The sequence below is a fragment of the Bidens hawaiensis genome, unplaced genomic scaffold (assembly GCF_021521415.1).
Source record: "Bidens hawaiensis isolate Kalapana, Puna unplaced genomic scaffold, B.hawaiensis_p1.1 tig00033581_1, whole genome shotgun sequence".
In the NCBI taxonomy this organism is placed as follows: Eukaryota; Viridiplantae; Streptophyta; class Magnoliopsida; order Asterales; family Asteraceae; genus Bidens; species Bidens hawaiensis.
The window spans coordinates 18873-40936 of NW_027495772.1; the positions used below are offsets into that span (position 1 = coordinate 18873).

Sequence of the window (22064 nt, forward strand, 5' to 3'; positions counted from 1 at the left end):
CGGTCAGTTTCTTAACCCATGCGCCAGTTGGGTTCTTGAGGACACCCTCATCCGCAGGCGCAGAAGTGATAGAGCGCATGGTCATACGGATGGGGATCACACCGGCCTTAATGTAAAAAAACCTCTCAGACCAGTCATGAAGGCTCTTGAATGAAACAGTGGAGCACTTCACCTTCTGACTGCGAGGAATAAAAGAGATCCAATTGTCTTGGATCTTGGCCTTATAAAAATACTGAAAGCGCCGAGGAGTGGGTTCCTCGCGCTGGGATTTGCACATGAACTCAAAGTGAGTCACGCGCACGAGTCCAAACGGATGGACTTGGGATATGTGAATCCCATAGAACTTCAGCAGTGCACCCACAAACCTTGTCATCGGGAGACGAAGGTTGCAGTGGGTAAAAAAGTGGCTATATAGGGATATATAGCCAGCAGGCGGGTCCGCCGCCGTTTGCCCGGACCTAGGCAACATGCAGCCAAACAGGGTGGGAAAGCCCTGAGAGGTGATGAGGTTGTCGAGATCTGCCTGCTTCAATTTGCAGGGGATTTCATTCCACCTTTTGGTGGCCTTGGTCCTCCCTACTTCCTCCGATGTGGTCTCAACAACCTTCTTCCCCTTCCCCTTTTGCTTCAATGTCGACATCACCACAGATTTCACACGGCGTCTTCGAGAGGCAACGGAGGTGATTGAAGGGCTAGACGAGTATGAACTATCAGACATACAACTGTAATAGCCGATAATCGAGGATTCGAATCGATGTAAACACTCAAACCAGAATGTGAAAGCAGAAACTTGAATTTTAGCAACAATGAAGATGAAGATAAATATTTCCTAAGGGCCTGCTTTTATAGGCCCAGGAGAGAGAAATGTGGCAGCTGATCGGATTTCACGCGCCCCCACTCGCAGGGGCAACCCAACGAAGGCGCGACACGTGTCCCTAACAGCTGTGTGAGGGGACAAAAAGATGTAACCGACCTGCCACGGAACAGAGACGCGCCCCCACTCGCAGGTACTAACCAATGCGAGTGCGACACGTGTTCAAGACAGCTGTGTGAGGGGACGTGAAAGGCAACTGTAGCACCTCGAGCACACGAAACGTCTGACACGTTTACGGCGCACGTCATCACCAACCAACCACGTGTTTGGACCTTTCGTTTTCAACCAAATGGATAGAACTTCGCGCGACGATGGAAACAACCAAGAAAACGACAAAACCCCCTATAAAAGGACAATTCAGTGAGTCTAATATCTATCTTACCACGCTCGCGCAAGATAAGACACACATTAGACTGGGGGGGCTTGAAGAGGTATGTACCCGCCTCAACACCAAGCAAGGCGGGTCAACCAACAAGATAAAGACATTATGAAGGCACAAAGCCAAAACCCAATCATATGCTCGCGCATCACATATGCGCGCGGCGCATATCACATGCTCTTGCACATCACATATGCGCGTGGCGCACCAGCGCGCGGCGCATATAACACGCTCGTGCATATCACACCTGCGCATGAAATATCTGTTGGAATACCATATGCCCGAGACACATAATTAGGTTAATGCGGCTAGCCGTGTTTGATCCAAGTCGGGACATACCCAATAACGAGTTAGACACACACCAATTATATATTTGTTAAGATAAGATCTATAAAACAAATACAGGACACGATACATTCAGAAAATCGGGTTTCTGAATATTTACTTGAAAGTGTTAAATAAATTAATTGGTTAATTTATTTATTCAAATAATTATTATTGGAATAATTATTTAACTATGTATTCTTTTATAAAATGGTTTATAAAAGATGGGGTGTTTATATATTTTATAAAATATAAAATAAAATAAAAAAAAAAAAAAAAAAAAAAAAGGATATAATTGGGGCCGGTTTTGGGTGGGCCCCACACCCCAATGTATTGGTCAAATCTTGTCATGTATTTGGTATATAATGAGTATGTTTTACTTAACCATATACCAAACATCATGGATGGATGGATATGATGATAAAAGATAATGATCATATATACTTTCAAGAAACAAAAATAAAACCACACAACCTTTCTCTTCTTTCTTGTTGTTTTACGGCCAAGGAGAAAAAGAAAGATTCGGGTCTCGGTTATTCGTGTTCAAGCTTCCTAACATAGCTCGGTGTGTGTTGGAGGCTCGGGGTACATTCCGTTTGAGGATTTTCCCTTTGAAGGTCTAGCATCAACATCATCATCTTCTTCAACATTAACTACACTCTTAAAAGGTTAAGGATGTAAGTGTTTATGGCTTTGATAGTTTAGTTTTCCCGCATTACTTGATCCTTGCCTCGGGTTTCTAATATATAGATTATTGGTAATCTTATATCATGAATAAACTAGGTTGTTCATGAACATATATTATATAGACTTGTAATATATAGATATATATAAACATATGGATACATATGTTTAGTTTGTAAATATCACGCTTCCGCCTTAATTGTGATTAGTTAAATGGTTAACTAAATTTATAAATTCCAAAGAAACCCAACAAATGGCATCAAGAGCCGGGATACGGGAAACTAAGCTTCGGGTTCTCGGTTTTATTTTTTCCCCTTGAAAGATTTTATACAAAAAAAAATTAACATGCATGAATTTTTCTTTGTATTTAATCTTGTTATTGTTTTTGGCTTTGTTCAAAAAAAAAAAATAAATAAAAAAATAAAACCGAGTATATGGGCCGAAGCCCAAATCGGGTGATTTTGGGCCGAAGCCCACTTGGATATGGTTATTGGGCTAACCGGACATAAAAGGGAAAAAGCTATATGGGCCGAAGCCCATTTTTGGTTAAATGGGCCGAAGCCCGTGAGCTTTTTAATTGGGCCGAAGCCCATGTGTTTTGCACATGTGGGCCGAAGCCCATAATCATGTTATTGGGTCAAGCCCAAATTGGGTTGGGCTAGGCCCAATAAAGTCAAGGGGTTTTGGAACGGGTTCCTAAAACATAACGGGTTATGTTTGTTAATACTAGACCGAGCCGTAGACCAAGTGGATGTTTGTTTGTGGTTGATGTTGTGATTGTAGTTAATTATTCAAGTTTCGGTTTGTAATAATTAATTAGGGGCAATTTTGTAATTTTGTAATTATTTATTCATATGGGTATGTAATAAATAGGTTATTTGTAATATCTTTATTTTATAGAAAAATGTATTAGGACATTTGTTTTGTAATATAAAGAAGATTGCAAAATTGGAAGTTTGGGCCTAATTGGGCCGGGTATGGTGATAATGGGTCTCACAAGCCCATTAAGGGATTCAAGCCCAAAAGGACCTAAGCCCACCAATTGAGCCCAAATGGAAGCTTATGGAAGCTAAGGCCCAAGTTCAAGCCCAGTGGATCACAACGGGGTTGAAGAAGATGCTCGAAGCATTTGGATGCGGGATCGAGTGGGAGCTACAACATCCATGTGTCATGTGTCCCTTAGGATCGGACCTAAGATACACACTTGTTTCGGCTAACAAGTGTGGTCTAACTTAGTGGCTCGTGTCTAGTATAATTGTGTATGCTTGTTAATTAATTGATTGTTTGATTGTGTGGTTGTTAGATATTAGGATATCAACTTCGTCACATAGAATTAATTAACAAAGCATAAAACGGGTTCTAATAATTATCGGTAATTACGTGACACATAGTTTAATAAAATGGATTTATTAACTAGCCGTCTCACGCCCATAATAAAATGGCTTTATTATAAATTAGAATTTTGAAAATGGTTTCAAAATATCATGTTACTAAATGCATGTTAGAACATGATTTAAAGTTTTACAACTAGAATTATTAAAACTAAAAATCCCTTTTAAAATTAAGGATAATAAGTTAAACACCATCCTTTTGTATAACGCTTAACATATTAGTAAGCTCTTAGTGGGAAAAAGGTCACCTAACCGCGTAGAGTAAATTAATATGTTGAGGTAATATTGGCATATAAATGGGAAAAAGGTCACCTAACCGTTTGTATGTTAATATTACAAGTTGATACAAGTAGGACGACTTAAATTAGAACCATGTGAAGAGGGTCACCCAAGCATGGGGTCTAATAGGTGTTGATGGGATAAACATGCCGACACGAAATATGATTTCGAACCGGTCCCATAAACTCTAGAAGTTGCAAAAGGGTTTGCAATTGTTATGAATAACTACCTTGATAAACCGACAATGGGAAAAAGGTCACCTAACCGGAGTCGGGTTTATCGTTGGATTCTAGATTTTAATTATTAATTATATTTGGTATATATATAAAAGGGTATTAATAATTAAAAAGGTAAAACACTAAAATGAACTTAATTAAAATTCTGCAGATGGCCGCACACGTCGACGACAACATAATCCCTAACGTCCAAAATGTCTCTCTCCGATCTATTCTCGCTAAAGACCGTCTTAACCACAATAACTTTTCGGATTGGTTCCGAAATTTAAGGATAGTTCTAAAACAAGAAAAATTATATCATGTTTTGGAAACACCTATCCCCGAAGAACCGGAAGAGGGTAGTGAGGTCGAATATATGAATTGGGTCAAACTCACGGAAGATTCCATTCAAGTGTCATGCCTCATGTTGGCGACTATGGTTCCCGAAATCCAAAAGGATTTCGAAAACCATAATGCGTACGACATGATTACTCAACTTAAGGAAATGTTCCTTAAGCAATCGAGGGTTGAAAGGTTCGAAACGGTTCGAGCCTTGCATGCATGTAGAATGGATGATAATCAACCAGTTTCAACTTATGTACTTAAGATGAAAAGTTACATTGATCGCCTCGCCAAGCTCAATTGTCCCATCTCAAAAGAGTTAGCAACGGATTTGATCCTTAACTCTTTGTCGAAAAGGTTCGACACTTTCGTATTAAATTATAACATGAACGGGTGGGACAAAACCATTGGAGAACTTCACTCAATGCTTAAAACAGCCGAGGCGAGCATGGGCAAAAGGGTTTTACCCATGTTTGCGATCAATGAAGGTAGATCCAAGAATCGATCTCAACCCAATCTTAAGGCTAAGGTAGCCAAAAGAAAGGGTCCTCCTATGCATCTTAAGGGTAAGGGCAAATCACCGGTTATGGCAAAGAAACAAAAGGTTATGGAACCGAGGGGTCATAAGGATGATCCTTGTTTTGGTTGTGGGGAGACCGGACACTGGAAACGCAATTGCCCGGTCTACCTAAAAGAGCTAAAAGACAAGAGGAATGCGGCGCATACCTCGGGTAATGTCTTTATGATTAATGTTGAGCTAAATCTTATTTCTTCTAACACATGGGTATTGGATACCGGATGTGGAACTCATATTTGCAATTGGTTGCAGGGGTTCAAAAAGAATGAAGACTTAAAGAAGGGCGAAGTGAATCTTTTCATGGGCAACGGTGCAAGGGTGCACGTGGTCGCTAGAGGAGACTTCACTTTATCGCTTCCAAGTGGTTTGGAAGTTGTTTTGAGAAATGTTTTGTATGCTCCTAGTTTGACTAGGAACATTATTTCTGTGCACCTTCTTAGACAATGTAATTTTGATTTTAAATTTGTAAGATCAGAAATGCATGTATCATCTAATGGTATCTTTTATTTTAAAGCTGTACCAAACAACGGTATTTATGAATTGGTTCATGATAATACCTTAAATAGCTCATTATATCAAACTTCTACTAAAAGACTCAAAAAGGATTTGAGTGATTCCTACATTTGGCATTGTCGCCTTGGACACATAAACAAGAATCGTATAAATACTCTCCAAAAGAAAGGTCTTTTGAAAACAAACGAGTTAGGTTCGTTTGATGAGTGTGAATCTTGTATTCAAGGCAAGATGACCAAAGAGCCTTTCAAAGGTACAAATGAAAGGGCTAAGGATTTGTTAGGTATAATACATACGGATGTATGCGGACCTTTCAAGCCAACTAGTAGGAATAGTGAAAGGTACTTCATTACCTTTACCGACGATTTTAGTCGATATGGGTATGTTTATCTAATGAAACACAAACATGAAGCCTTTGAAATGTTCAAAGAATTTCAAAATGAAGTACAAAATCAGCTCGACCGAACAATCAAGGTACTCCGCTCCGATAGAGGAGGCGAATACCTAAGTGATGCTTTTCAAAGTCATCTTAGAGATTGTGGAATTATTTCACAGCTCACTCCTCCTGGAACTCCTCAACATAACGGAGTATCCGAGAGGAGGAATCGAACACTGTTGGACATGGTTCGATCAATGATGGCACGAAGCTCACTACCGCCATCATTTTGGGGATATGCGTTACTTACAGCGGCTCGTATTTTGAATATGGCCCCGACCAAAAAGGTGGATCGAATACCCTATGAAGTGTGGCATGGAAAGGTTCCATCCTTTTCATATTTAAGGGTATGGGGATGCATAGTTTATGTTAAACGTGACACCCCAAATAAGCTTGAGGCTCGATCCATCAGGTGTATCTTCATAGGATACCCAAAGGATGATATAGGATATATATTCTATGATCCTAGTGAACAAAAGGTGTTTGTTTCACGCAAAGGATACTTCTTAGAAACTAGGTTCCTTATGGAAGGACCTAGTGAAAAGAGAGTGGAACTTGAAGAGGTTCAAGAATCACTGGATGATACACAGTTGGTCGATACTAGCTTTCAACACGAGGATGTTGAAGATGATCAAATGGTTGATCATACACACGTTGCTCGCAGATCTAATAGGATTAGTCGACCACCCAAGAAATATGGATTTCTTGTGGATGATTGCTACTTGGTCGATTCGGATGAACCGATCTCCTACAAAGATGCTATGTCACAACCTGATTGTGACAAGTGGCTTGAAGCCATGAGCGCCGAGATGCAATCCATGCACGATAATCAAGTTTGGGAATTGGTTGATCGTCCACTTAACTCCAAACTGGTTGGATGTAAGTGGGTCTTCAAAAGGAAGACCGATATGCATGGAAATTTAGATACTTACAAAGCACGACTTGTAGCAAAAGGTTTCACGCAAACTCAAGGGATTGATTATGATGAAACCTTCTCGCCGGTCGCGATGCTTAAGTCGATTAGGATATTATTTGCCATTGCAGCTCATTTTGATTATGAGATATGGCAAATGGATGTCAAGACCGCTTTTCTAAATGGATATCTTGAGGAAGATGTCCATATGGTTCAGCCTGAAGGTTTTGTCGATCCATCTAATCCTGATAAAGTTTGTAAGTTAAAGAAATCAATCTACGGGTTGAAACAAGCATCACGGATGTGGAATCATCGTTTTAATGAAGAAATCAAAGCGTTTGGTTTCGTCCAAAACGGTGATGAGGCGTGTGTGTATAAATGGGCTAGTGGGAGTATAATCATTTTCCTTATTTTGTATGTCGATGATATACTTTTATTTGGAAATGATATACCAAGTATGGAAAACGTAAAAGCGTGGTTAAGTAGTCGTTTCTCAATTAAGGATCTTGGAGAAGCGACATATATCTTGGGAATAAAGGTCTATAGGGATAGACAAAGGAAATTGATCGGACTCAATCAAAGTGCGTACATTGATAAAATCCTGAAAAGGTTCAGGATGGAAAACTCTAAGAAAGGTTTGGTACCTATTCCTAGAGGAACCGTGTTGAGCTCATCCCAAAGTCCTAGCTCTAAGGAAGAGCAGGATAGGATGAAGCATGTTCCTTATGCTTCGGCAATAGGATCTATTATGTATGCAATGATGTGCACCAGACCGGACGTCTCGTATGCTTTAAGCATAACGAGTAGATACCAGCACAACCCAGGTGACAGTCATTGGATGGCTGTCAAGAATATATTAAAATACCTTAGAAGGACTAAGGATATGTTTTTAATATATGGGTCTGGTGAGGAGGAACTCGTCGTAAAGGGTTACGTGGATGCGAGTTTCCAAACTGACCGAGATGATTCTCGATCACAGTCGGGATATGTCTTCATTTTGAATGGAGGCGCTGTCTCTTGGAAGAGTTCGAAGCAGGATGTTGTCGCGTTATCCACTACAGAATCTGAGTACATCGCCGCTTCAATGGCAGCCCAAGAGGCTGCATGGATGAAAAAGTTCATCATGGATCTAGGGATTATCTCTACCATTCAGGAGCCCCTAGAGATATTCTGTGACAATGAGGGTGCTATTGCACAGATCAAGGAGCCTCGTGCTCATCAGAAAACGAGGCACATTGAGCGCAGATTCAACTACATAAGGGATGAAGTTGAAAAGAGAAAGATATGTATTCATAAAGTTCATACCGATCAAAATATTGCGGACCCACTCACGAAGCTCCTCGATAGGCCAAAGCATGAGGGTCATGTTTGTGCATTAGGACTTCGGTATTCTAGTGAGTGGATTTAATCTGTATTTAGTGTTTGTAAAAGAACGAATGTAATGGGTATCTCATGAAAATTAATTATGTTTAATTATTCAATGAGTTATGTTCTATATTTGCATGTTTAATCCATGAATGACTTATGTTGTTCTAAACGTCCGTAGTCGATCATGCTTGTGGGAACAAGTATGAAGGTAAGACTATTATGAACCCGGATTGGTTGATATTCATGTGATGAATATAAGGCATAGGTTTGCCACCAAGGTTCATAGATATTTGTGGGATACAAATATTGGACATGATCCGCTCTCAAGGATCACTGCATAGAATTAGTGCAACTGATCATAAGTAATCCTTGAGTAAAGGCGAGTATCATTGTGTCCTTTGACCTGAGATGCATATTGGATCTGGTCTTTTCATCAAGTCTGATAACTTGACTCTCTTCTTTGTTTTTCGGTAACACGATGACGTAAAAAGAAAGAGCTCAGATATCATACGAGATGTCAACAAGGATGTATGCAGTCAAGATGGGATTTGTTCCTCTTATGTGTTGAGAGTTTAGATGTCTAAGGCCTGTTAAGTTAAATCAATGAGAGAATGATCAATCTGTGTCTCTTCGATTTGACAGGACATCTAGCAACAAAGGGATGTAGTGATAAGACTTACCTATGTCATATCAAGTATGGACTTGAAGGGGATGATGTTATTGAATGGCACTTAGTCAAACACACTAGGGGTGGTGACCTGTTGTTAGGCGGTATTCACCATTAGCATTAACTTCCTATGAGTCTCGTGCAAGTGGGAGATTGTTGGAATACCATATGCCCGAGACACATAATTAGGTTAATGCGGCTAGCCGTGTTTGATCCAAGTCGGGTCATACCCAATAACGAGTTAGACACACACCAATTATATATTTGTTAAGATAAGATCTATAAAACAAATACAGGACACGATACATTCAGAAAATCGGGTTTCTGAATATTTACTTGAAAGTGTTAAATAAATTAATTGGTTAATTTATTTATTCAAATAATTATTATTGGAATAATTATTTAACTATGTATTCTTTTATAAAATGGTTTATAAAAGATGGGGTGTTTATATATTTTATAAAATATAAAATAAAATAAAAAAAAAAAAAAAAAAAAAAAAAAAGGATATAATTGGGGCCGGTTTTGGGTGGGCCCCACACCCCAATGTATTGGTCAAATCTTGTCATGTATTTGGTATATAATGAGTATGTTTTACTTAACCATATACCAAACATCATGGATGGATGGATATGATGATAAAAGATAATGATCATATATACTTTCAAGAAACAAAAATAAAACCACACAACCTTTCTCTTCTTTCTTGTTGTTTTACGGCCAAGGAGAAAAAGAAAGATTCGGGTCTCGGTTATTCGTGTTCAAGCTTCCTAACATAGCTCGGTGTGTGTTGGAGGCTCGGGGTACATTCCGTTTGAGGATTTTCCCTTTGAAGGTCTAGCATCAACATCATCATCTTCTTCAACATTAACTACACTCTTAAAAGGTTAAGGATGTAAGTGTTTATGGCTTTGATAGTTTAGTTTTCCCGCATTACTTGATCCTTGCCTCGGGTTTCTAATATATAGATTATTGGTAATCTTATATCATGAATAAACTAGGTTGTTCATGAACATATATTATATAGACTTGTAATATATAGATATATATAAACATATGGATACATATGTTTAGTTTGTAAATATCACGCTTCCGCCTTAATTGTGATTAGTTAAATGGTTAACTAAATTTATAAATTCCAAAGAAACCCAACAATATCTGCGCGTGAGAATAAAAAGAAGACTTCGCGCATCCTCAGGATGTGCGCATATCACACGTACAAATAATCAACCTCGTCCTTATACAAATCAGGATCAGGGCAACCTTGATTGTGCACGTCAGACAATCTTCCAGAAGGCATCTTTTTAAGGAGTAAGAATATGCTGATGTTGACAGCTGCCAAATGAAAGGTCGACAACTCAGCATGACACATGTGCTACCACATGATTACAACCAACGAGAAAGCGCCAGGTGTCCCAGAGGACACGTGGCGCAGTGCGATTGGAGGAGGCCAACGAGGCTGAGCCCAACCAGTGGAAACCCTAGCACTATAAATACAGCATCAACTCCACTTTGATGACACATTCATTCACACTCAATCATTGACAGTTACAAGCAGTGATATCACATTCAATCATATTGAATTATATTCACTCAGAGTCAGTTACAGAAAACACACAGTCACACAATCAAGAGTATTCAGCGATTCAGCAATACTCTTGAGATTCACTGACTCACACATTATTATCTTCTCCACAAAGATACTGATTCTCACGCCGGAGGGTTACCCCAAAGAGGACCCCTCTGTCCCTTTCTGAGGGGTAAGTAACGGCGTTGTTCATTTTGTAGGTGGAAGAACACGGACTCAGAGGAACCATCGGTGAAACAATTTAATCATACCCGAGGAAAGTAGATCTGCTACCAGTGAGTAGATCCACGTTTCTTCACATTCCATTTCCACAATTTTCAATATTACCTAGTCAAGACCAGGTAGGAAGTCACCTTACTCTTACACTGCATTCTCGCATGTAAAATAAAAGAAAAAAAATAATGATAAGATTGGATAGAGGAAAAACGGAAAAAAATTATATACTTAAAAGATATCCTCGAGTTAAAATAAAAGAAAAGAAAAGAAAGTGATAATTACATTCTTGAGTTAGATTGCAAGAAAATTAATGTGTGAAAAAAAATTATAACTTTACAATATGTCATCATAGCAACATGTAAGATATGGTAAATTAGTAATATGGTAATGGGCTATAAACTTTTCTTCACAATTAGACCATATTTAGCAGGAAAGTTTTGGAGGAAAAAATGTCATAACTTTTATTTTAATTCTCTTTCTTTTCTTTTAAAAACAAAACTCAAGAATGAAAAAAGAAAATTTTTCTTATCTCACTAGTAGAAAATATACCTTCAATGACACGCGAATCATGACACATAATCATTTTATGACAACTTAAAACCACATGTCATTAAATATTGTCATCTTTTATTAGAATTTGAAAAAAACAATGACTAGTATTTTTGCATGTTATCGTTTTAGTGTTTTTGAAAGTTATAAAAAGAAAAAACACTCGCTACACTTTGATTGTGTGTCATGTTTAAATGTCACTTTATAATTTCTAGGGTTGGTACAAAACACTATATTGTCTATCGTTCGTCCCAATTACATAGTTACATGTCACATTCTGGAAACCATTCACGCCGATCAACTCTCATCGTCGACACACCTCTCATCATCATCACCGATTGTTGATTTTAGATTATGGCTCTGATTTTCGGCTCTGATTGTTGATTACTGCTCTGATTGTTGATTTCAGAAACTGATTACTTGCTATTTACGGTATAATTACTCACCGGGACTGATTAATCTATCAATTTTAGCCTTCAATTTTGCATAAATTGTTAGGTTTAATCTGTTAACATGATTGCTAGTTCGGTTTGTTGACATGATTGTTAGATTTAATCTGTTGATATGATTGTTAGGTTTAATCTGTTGACATGAGTGTTAATTGTTAGGTTTAATCTCATGTTATAAGAATTGGGGATTTAGGTTAACTTTTGCTCTGTTGGACTAATCTCAGCGTGATAACTGATACGATTTGTACTTGACAATTGAGAATTAGTCATTTTCAATATTATTTCATACTGAATTCTATATAATTTTGAGCAAATAGTTTGTTTACTGATTAGTGATTTGTTATGCTCATGTTATAAGAATTGGGGATTTAGGTTAGGATTTGGTCAACTAGACTAATTCTCTGCTTGATAACTGATATGGATTGAACATGTTTTGCAGAAGTATTTAGTTATATCTAACTTTTGACAGATAGTATAGTTAGAGATTTGTAGGTGTAAATTATGGAAGAAAAGTCAATTCTAATACAAGAGAAATAAGTTTAGCCTAAATGTGTACATATCAACCAGAAGCTACTTATTTGTGTTAGTTGTAGATCAAGTCATTCCCAATTATGAATTCAGAAATTTGACTATTTTACCTCAGCTTCAAGATCTGGTTTTGTTCTATATTATATCTAGGAATATGATTGAAATATGTAGTTTTGCTAGAATTGAACCATTTTTAGGGGTTAAAAGGAAAAACGAACGAGAAGCATGAACGTCAGTGTGACTGCTCATTCGGAAACAAATTGCTTTGTTGAGTTTTGTGCTAACGATATGATTGTTGCTACAAACATGAGACTTATAGACCAGTTTGTTAATATAAATTTGGATTTGCTAGCTTACTGTAGATTCGTGTCAGTACAATATGTTGGTAATTTGCCTCTGCTTCGCACACGAGTGGTAGCGTCATATGAGATTTACATTCCGTTTTTTTCATAGGTTTGGTCTCTAACTTCTAAATCCTTTTAACTATAGATATGGTTTGTTGAAAAATAGTAATCAAATGTCTATTTTTTACTACCGCACTTTTAGTAAATATAATAAACCATTTAATGTGTCTATTAGCTTGAGAGTGACTCCATCTAAAAGGGGTAAAACTGGCAAGTTAGGTGGTTGGACCTGGTTCTCATGTTCCATATATTGATCTTGAAATAGTCCGTTGACCACTTGACCGGACCCATGATATAGATTTAGAAGTTTATTTGTTGTAGCTGAAAATTCTGTTGACCCAATCTTGTTGGAATCGATTTGCCCAAGACACATATTAGAGTTGATGTGGCTAGTACGTATTGATCCAAGTAGGGTCATACCTAATAACAAGCTAGACAAACGCCACGATATTTATTATTAGATATCATCTAAGTAATAATTATCAACACTTATATATTTGGAAATGGGTTTTCTAAATATTTGCATTAGTGTGTTAAATAATATATGGATAATTTATGTTTAAGAGAAACAATATTTATTTGGATAAATAATAAAATGTATAGGAGTTTTGGTTTGGGGGGGGGGGACCCTTTGGGGCCCGGCCCCTCTTACCCTCTCTCTCTCTTGTTTATCTTTTCAAGAAATGCATGCATCCTTCGTGGTAGATCATATCTTGGTTCTTACACTACACTTTCTCTTACTCACACACAAGAGACGCTCTCTTTCTCTCTTCCTCTACTCGGCCGAGAAGAACAAAAGGAAGAACAAGAGGAGTTCAAGCAAAGTGTAAGATCCCTAGCAACTTGGTGTTTGTTGGAGCTTGTCGGGTATACAAGCTTGAGGAGTCCTTTCTTTGGATTCTAGCGTTCATAACCTTCATCCCTTTCGGTTTTCTGGACTTGAAGGTATGTATGTTAAACACCCCATGGTTGTGTTCTTGATAGCTTGATAATCGTATATGGATCCTGGATTGGGTTTAACATAAACGGGTTTATGTATTTGGTAATAACAAGATTTAAAACTTTATTTCCGCTGCGTTTTCCTCAATAATTGGTTATTTTGGACTTTGATAATCTTGCTAAAACCCAACAATGGCATCAAGAGCCGCTTATATGATTACATGCTACAAAATGGTTCTAATGCGCTCGGGTTTGATGATATTTGTTACCATTTTGGCCGAGGATTTTAGGCATTTTGGTTACCCCTTTTTTTCCAAGTTTATACCATACATGCATGTGGTAAAATCTGGAAAAATTGGTCATTTGGATGATAATCTTGTTTTGGACAGATTCTTGATTTTCCGCTATAGCCGAGAACCCATGGTTGGGAACCATGGTTCTTGGAATGGCCGACAACACCCAGCAGACCAGTTTTCGGTCTGGCCGAGAACTCTTGTTCTCGGTTGACCGAAAACACTAGTTCTCGGTTGGACCGAGAACTCATGGTTGTAAACCATAGTTTTCGGTTCCTGGCTGAAAACAAGGTTCTCGGTCTGACTGAAATCCTGGCTGAGAACTCTTAGTTCTCTTCTCTTGGCAGAGAACACTTATTCTCGGTCACCTGGCCGAGAACACCCAGTTGGGGTTTTGGCCGAGAACCATAAGGGTCAAAAGTGGAACCATTTCTGGTCAAGGGTTGACATGACGGGTCAAAGGTTGACCTGTTTGTGTGGATGTTCATTACCTAGCTATGACCTTGTGTATATTGAAGAATTATCGTTTGTGATTTATACATTTGGATGTAATATTCTTTATTTGGGTTGTAATCTATTTATTCTTTCAAATGGTTTGTAATAATAAGTAGGATAGTTGTATTTCTTTTATTAGACAAAATGTATCAGGATATATTTTGTAAAAGAAGATGCAACTACAATACCATATTCTTGGATGAAGCCCAATTAAAGAAGAAGGATTACAACAAGAAGTGAACGCTTGAAGCATTTGGATGCGGAGTCAAGTGGGAGTTCACCATCTTATGCCTTGTGTCATGCTCGTCCCTTAGGAAAGACCTTTTGACCCACTTGTTTCGGTCAACAAAGGTTGTCTATCTAGGTGGCTATGGTTATGAACATGTATTTGTATTTTATGCTTGTTTGGTTGTTTTTAGTTTTATTGTTTTATCATGTATGGATGTTAACAATTAAAATCGACAACTAGCATAAAAGTGATTCCTTTGAAATTATTAAGTTTTAAAATTGGTTTTATTAATTGTTAATGATTTCATAATAAAATGGGTTTTATTAAAAGGAATTTGTAATTGGTTTTTCAAAGGTACCATACATTTGAATGCATGCAAATGAAAGGTACAATAAATAGTTTTCCAATCTAGAATTTTGAAAACTAAAATCTCTTTTAAAAACAAGTTAAACACCATCCTTTTACACGACACTTAAGTCAATTGTAGACTTGATAGTGGGATAGGGTCACCTAACCACATTTAAGAAAACTTGTGATCTTAAGGTGGTTTTACAGATACTTTTGGCTTTAGGGTCACCTAACCACTTGTATGTGTAAACTCACAGGTGTGTGTAAGTAGGACGACTTGATTTGGAAACCATGAGTATAGGGTCACCTTAACATGGCACTCAAAGGTGTTGATGGGATTAAACATCCAACTAAACATATGATGTTTAACCGATCCCATAAAACTAGAAGTTGCAAAGAGTTGCAATCGTAAAACGTTGACTACCTTGTTAATTCGAATAGTAGGATAAAGGTCACCTAACTACTATTTGAATGAAACGTTTTTCTAGATTTTAATTAATAATTGTCTTGGAGACATTAAAGGGTATTAAAGATTAAAATTTTATTGATATCAAAAATACTAAATTGAACTTTGTTAAACTCTTTTATAGATGGCCGCAAACAACGCACCAAATGCAATTATCCCACATGTGCATAACTTATCACTGAGATCCATTCTGGATAAGGATCGTCTAAACTATAATAACTTCATGGACTGGTATCGAAACTTGAGAATTGTTCTCAAGCAAGAAAAGAAGTCTTACATTTTAGACGACCCTATTCCCGATGAACCCGATATCAACAACTTGGATGCCTATGCGGATTGGCTCAAATACACCGAGGATTCAGTGCAAGTTTCTTGCCTCATGTTGGGAACAATGATTCCCGAGATCCAAAAGAATTTCGAGAATCATCGGGCGTATGACATGATTACCCAGCTTAAGGAAATGTTCCTTACTCAGGCTAGGGTTGAGCGTTTCGAAACTGTTCGAGCGCTTCATGCATGTCTTGTGGAAGAAACCCAATTTGTATCATCTTATGTGCTTAAGATGAAAAGCCACATTGATCGGCTTGAACGGCTTAACTGTCTCATCTCAAAGGAGTTGGCCACGGATTTGATCCTAAATGGCCTAACAAAAAGGTTTGAGACATTCGTCATGAACTACAACATGAACGAATGGGACAAAATCATTGGTGTGCTTCACGCAATGCTTAAGACGGCTGAAGCTGGAATGGCTAAAAAGGTTTTACCCGTTCTTGCGATCAATGAGGGTGGCTCAAAGAAGAGGCATCACCCTGAACCCAAAGCAAAGGTTGCTATGGGTAAGGGACAAGTCAAGAAAGGGTTCAAGGGAAAGGCAAAGGCGGAGCCAAAACCAAAGAAGCTAAAGGTTAGCGCTGAGGATCCGTGCTTTGGTTGTGGGGAGATAGGTCACTGGAAGAGGAACTGTCCGACCTATCTCAAAGAGTTGAAAGCTAAGAGGGATGCGGGGCAAACCTCAGGTACAACTTTCATGATCCACATTGATCTTAATATTATTTCTTCTAACACATGGGTATTGGATACCGGATGTGGAAAGTCATATCTGCAATTCATTGCAGGGGTTCAAAAGAAGAAATGATGTGAAGAAAGGAGATATAAGTCTCTTCATGGGCAATGGAGCAAATGTTGACGTCCAAGCCCGAGGAGATTATGTTTTAAAGCTTCCAAATGGTTTGGAAATTGTCTTGAAAAACATTTTGTATTTCCCTAGTTTGACTAGGAATATTATTTCTGTTTCTGTATGAAGACAATCTGGTTATGATTTTAAGTTTGTTGACAATGGTATTTATGTTTTCATGGATAATGTCTTTTACTTTAAAGCAATGCCGTTTAATGGCATTTATGAATTAATTCATGATGACTCATACATTGATAACTCGTTGTACCAAGCTAACACCAAAAGACTCAAAGTGGATTTGAGTAATACTTTTCTTTGGCATTGTCGACTTGGTCACATAAACAAGAATCGCATTCATACGCTTCGAAAGAATGGTCTTTTGAAATCAATTGATGATTCATTTTATGAATGTGAATCTTGTTTATTGGGAAAGATGACCAAAGATCCCTTTAATGGAATAAATGAAAAGGCGAAAGACTTATTAGGCATCATACATTCGGATGTATGTGGACCTTTTAGGACAATGACAAGAAATGGTGAAAGATACTTCATTACCTTTACTGACGATTATAATCGCTATGGGTATGTGTTCTTCTTAAGACACAAAAATGAGGCCTTTGAAATCTTCAAAGTCTTCCAAAACGAAGTACAAAATCAACTTAACAAGACGATCAAAGTACTATGTTCCGATAGAGGAGGTGAATACCTCAATGATGTGTTTCTAGATCATCTTAGGAGTTGTGGGATTGTCTCACAACTTACTCCACCTAGAACACCACAACATAATTGTTTGTCCGAGAGGAGGAATCGAACCTTATTGGATATGGTTCGATCCATGATGGCTAGAAGATCGTTACCTCTATCATTTTGGGGTTTCGTTATGATCTCAGCAGCCCGTATTTTAAATATGGCACCAACCAAGAAAGTGGATAGGACACCTTTTGAAATATGGCATGGAAAGGCTCCATCATTATCATATTTAAAGGTATGGGGTTGTGAGGCTTATGTTAAGGTCTACACCCCTGACAAACTCGAATGCCGATCCACTAAGTGTATTTTTATAGGATATCCCACCGATTCGATGGGATATTATTTCTACAATCCAAACGAGCATAAAGTGTTTATAGCTCGAAAGGCAAAGTTCTTGGAAAGAAGGTTCCTTATGGAAGGAACTGACAGAACTGTGGAACTCGAGGAGGATCGATAACCACAAGCCGCTACACGTTTAGTTGACACTAGCAATCAACAAGAGGTTGTTGAGGATGGTCAAATGGTTGATCAGAACACACAAAACATTCGCAAATCTGGTAGAATTAGCACCCCACCTGAGAGATATGGATTTTTCATGGATGGATGCTATGTGGTAGATTCAGATGAACCAACCACATACCGAGATGCAATGTCACAGTCTGATTGTGACAAATGGCTGGAAGCCATGAATGTCGAGATGCAATCCATGCATGATAACCAAGTTTGGGGCTTGGTTGCACCACCTCTAAATTCCAAACTGGTTGGAATTAAGTGGGTTTTCAAGAAGAAAACTGATATGCATGGAAACTTGGATACTTATAAAGCTAGACTTGTAGCAAAGGGTTTCACTCAAACTCAAGGGGTTGATTATGATGAAACTTTCTCGCCTGTGGCGATGCTAAAGTCTATAAGGATATTGTTTGCCATAGCCGCATATTATGACTATGAGATATGGAAAATGGATGTCAAAATTGCTTTTCTAAATGGCCATCTTGAGGAAGATGTCCATATGGTTCAGCCTGAAGGTTTTGTCGATCCACAACATCATAATAAAGTATGCCAGTTAAAGAAATAAATCTATGGATTGAAACAAGCATCCAGGAGTTGGAATCGCCGTTTCGATGATGAAGTCAAGAAATTTGGATTCGTCAAAAACGCTGATGAAGCTTGTGTGTATAAGAAAGCTAGTGGGAGTATCATTACCTTTCTGGTATTATATGTCGATGACATATTGTTATTTGGAAATGACATTCCAACCTTGGAAGGTGTAAAAGCCTGGCTTGGAAGTTGCTTTTCCATAAAGGATCTTGGTGAAGCCACCTATATTCTGGGAATAAGGATCCATAGGGATAGATCAAGGTGGTTGATAGGTTTGAATCAAAGTGCATACATTGACAAAATCTTGAAAAGGTTCAAGATGGAAAACTCTAAGAAAGGTTTGGTACCTATTCAAAGAGGAACAATGTTGAGTACTTCTCAATGTCCAAGCTCAAAGGATGAGCAAGACAAAATGAGTGGAATCCCATATGCATCTGTTATAGGATCCATCATGTATTCCATGATTTGCACTAGACCGGATGTGTCATGCGCTTTGAGTATGACAAGTCGATACCAACAATATCCGGGAACTAGCCATTGGATGGCTGTTAAGAGCATATTGAAATACCTTAGGAGGACTAATGATATGTTTCTTATATATGGCTCTGGTGAGGAGGAACTCGTTGTAAAGGGTTACACTAATGCGAGCTTCCAAACTGATCGTGATGATTCTCGATCACAATCGGTATATGTTTTCGGTGTTGTCTCCTGGAAGAGCGCAAAACAAGACGTGGTCGCCTTGTCCACCACTGAATCTGAATACATCGCCGCTTCCCTGGCAGCTCAAGAAGCTGCATGGATTAGAAAGTTCATTGCCAATCTAGGAGTGGTCCGTACCATTCAGGACCCTCTAGAAATCTTTTGTGACAACGATGGTGAGATTGCTCAAATCAAAGAACCTCGTGCACATCAAAAGACTATGCACATTGAGCGGAGATTCAACTACATAAGTGATGAAGTTGAAAAAGGAAATATATGTATTCGCAAAGTTTACACTGATCAAAACATTGCGGACCCACTCACGAAACTCCTTGAAAGGCTGAAGCATGAGGGTCATACTTGCGCCTTAGGACTTCGATATTCTAGTGATTGGATTTGATCAAAATTTTGTATTTGGATATTGGAACAATTTTATTTTAACTCAATCATATGGTTTTGGTTATGTTCATGTTCTTGAGTTATGTTCCATTTTAGTATGTTTAAATCCGTGAATAATTTGAATTATTCTAAACGTCCGTAGTCGATCATAGTTGTGGGAACAAATATGAAAGTAAGACTATTATGAACTTGGATTGGTAGATATTCATAAGGTATGAATATAGCAAAGGGTTTGCTGCTAAGGTTCATAGATATTTATGGAATAAATATTGGATTGACCTGTCCTTAACTTTACTGCATGGAATCCTTGTGATTTGTGATCATAAGTAAATTTGAGTAAAGGCGAACATCATAGTATCCTCCGACCTGAGATACATATTGGGTCTTGATATTCATCAACTATTATACTTTGACTTAGTTCTTCGCTGCTCTGAAATATGTCAGTACATAAGGCTAAGCTCAAGTATAGTACAAGGTGATAGTGAGAGAAGTATGTAGTCAATAGGGGATTTGTCCCTCTTATTCGTTGAGAGTTAAATGTCTAAGGCCTGAAAAGTTAAATCAACAGAGAATGATCACTCTGTGTCTTTAGATTTAACATGACATTTGTGGCAAAATGATAAATGATAGTTTCACCTAAATCATTTTCAAGTATGGGACTTGAAAGGGATGATGTTATTGAATGGCTTCGTCATGCCTATTATGGATAGTAAACCGTTGTTAGGCGGTATTTGATGTTTGCATCAATCTTTTATGAATCTTGTGCAAGTGGGAGATTGTTGGAATCGATCTGCCCAAGACACATATTAGAGTTGATGTGGCTAGTACGTATTGATCCAAGTCGGGTCATACCCAATAACAAGTTAGACAAACGCCACGATATTTATTATTAGATATCATCTAAGTAATAATTATTAACACTTATATATTTGGAAATGGGTTTTCTAAATATTTGCATTAGTGTGTTAAATAAATTATATGGATAATTTATGTTTAAGAGAAACATTATTTATTTGGATAAATATTAAAATGTATAATGAAAAATAAACAATTTGGAGTTTTGGTTTTTTTTTTTGGAGGGGGGGCCTTTGGGGCCGGCCCCTCTTACCCTCTCCCTCTCTCTCTCTCTCTCTTGTTTATCTTTTCAAGAAATGCATGCATCCTTAGTGGTGGATCATATCTTGATTCTTACACTACACTTTCTCTTACACACACACAAGAGACTCTCTCTTTCTCTCTTCCTCTACTCGGCCGAGAAGAACAAGAGGAAGAACAAGAGGAGTTCAAGCAAAGTGTAAGATCCCTAGCAACTTGGTGTTTGTTGGAGCTTGTCGGGTATACAATCTTGAGGAGTCCTTTCCTTAGATTCTAGCCGTTCATAACCTTCATCCCTTTCGGTTTTTTGGACTTGAAGGTATGTATGTTAAACACCCCATGGTTGTGTTCTTGATAGCTTGATAATCGTATATGGATCCTGGATTGGGTTTAACATAAACTGGTTTATGTATTTGGTAATAACAAGATTTAAAACTTTATTCACGCTACGTTTTCCTCAATAAATGGTTATTTTGGACTATGATAATCTTGCTAAAACCCAACAAATCTGAGTGGATAAGTAGTGGAATCAACCTAGTGTTGAAGAAACTGGTTTAATGAATTGATTGTTGCGCTTGAATTATTTTATAACTGTTGGTTCATGTCAATGGATTTGGTATATCATCTAAATAAAATTAATTGTTTTTTGTGATCTAGTCTTTCATGGGCATCCACCATAGATGATCTTATTTATAAACTAACTTTACTAAACTTATACGAATCTATGTTATGATGACCGTTTGTTATCACTTATGTATTTATGTAGTGTCCATGTCAGTCGGGAAGCATCGAATTTGGCTACTTTATGTTAAAGTTCACGAAAGAGGTAGTTGATGAAATATCGTTCAATGACAATGTAAGTATAGTAGCCTTTTATATTTTCATTATTGTATCAGTTTAGTAAATTAAATTCACGACAGTAGGTTTAAGTGATAATGTCAGGGTTGACTTTTTATGGTCAAAGCAGCAGATTAAGGTTGTTTGAAATGTGATTCAATTCAGTATCAACAAACTTTTTCTCAGGTTGTGTGAGAGAACAATGAGTACACTGATGCTGATATTGATGGAATTCGTGATGAATGGTCGACTATTGTCGCATCCTTTATCTATCGGTGTAAGTATAGTAGCCTTTTATATTTTCATTATTATATCAGTTTAGTAAATTAAATTCATGACAGTAGGTTTAAGTGATAGTGTCAAGGTTGACCTGTTTTTTGACAAAACATTTGAACTTGATGTTTAACTAAATCTATTTATAAGTTAGAAATATTGAGTAAGGGCATTTAACAATTAGGTTTTCATCTCTTCTCACTAATCTAAAATTTTTCTCAGGTTGTGTGAGAGAACAATGAGTACATTGATGTTGATATTGATGGAATTCGA

The 22064-nt window shown here is 37.7% G+C and overlaps 1 long non-coding RNA gene across 1 annotated transcript; it reads left to right on the plus strand.

Annotated features, from left to right (window-relative positions):
* Positions 1 to 11592: 11592 nt before the first annotated feature.
* LOC143585139 (uncharacterized) lies at positions 11593 to 21794 on the plus strand. The gene is made up of 3 exons (XR_013144507.1): positions 11593 to 11747; positions 21448 to 21537; positions 21705 to 21794. It is a non-coding gene; the product is annotated as an uncharacterized LOC143585139 (long non-coding RNA).
* Positions 21795 to 22064: the final 270 nt, after the last annotated feature.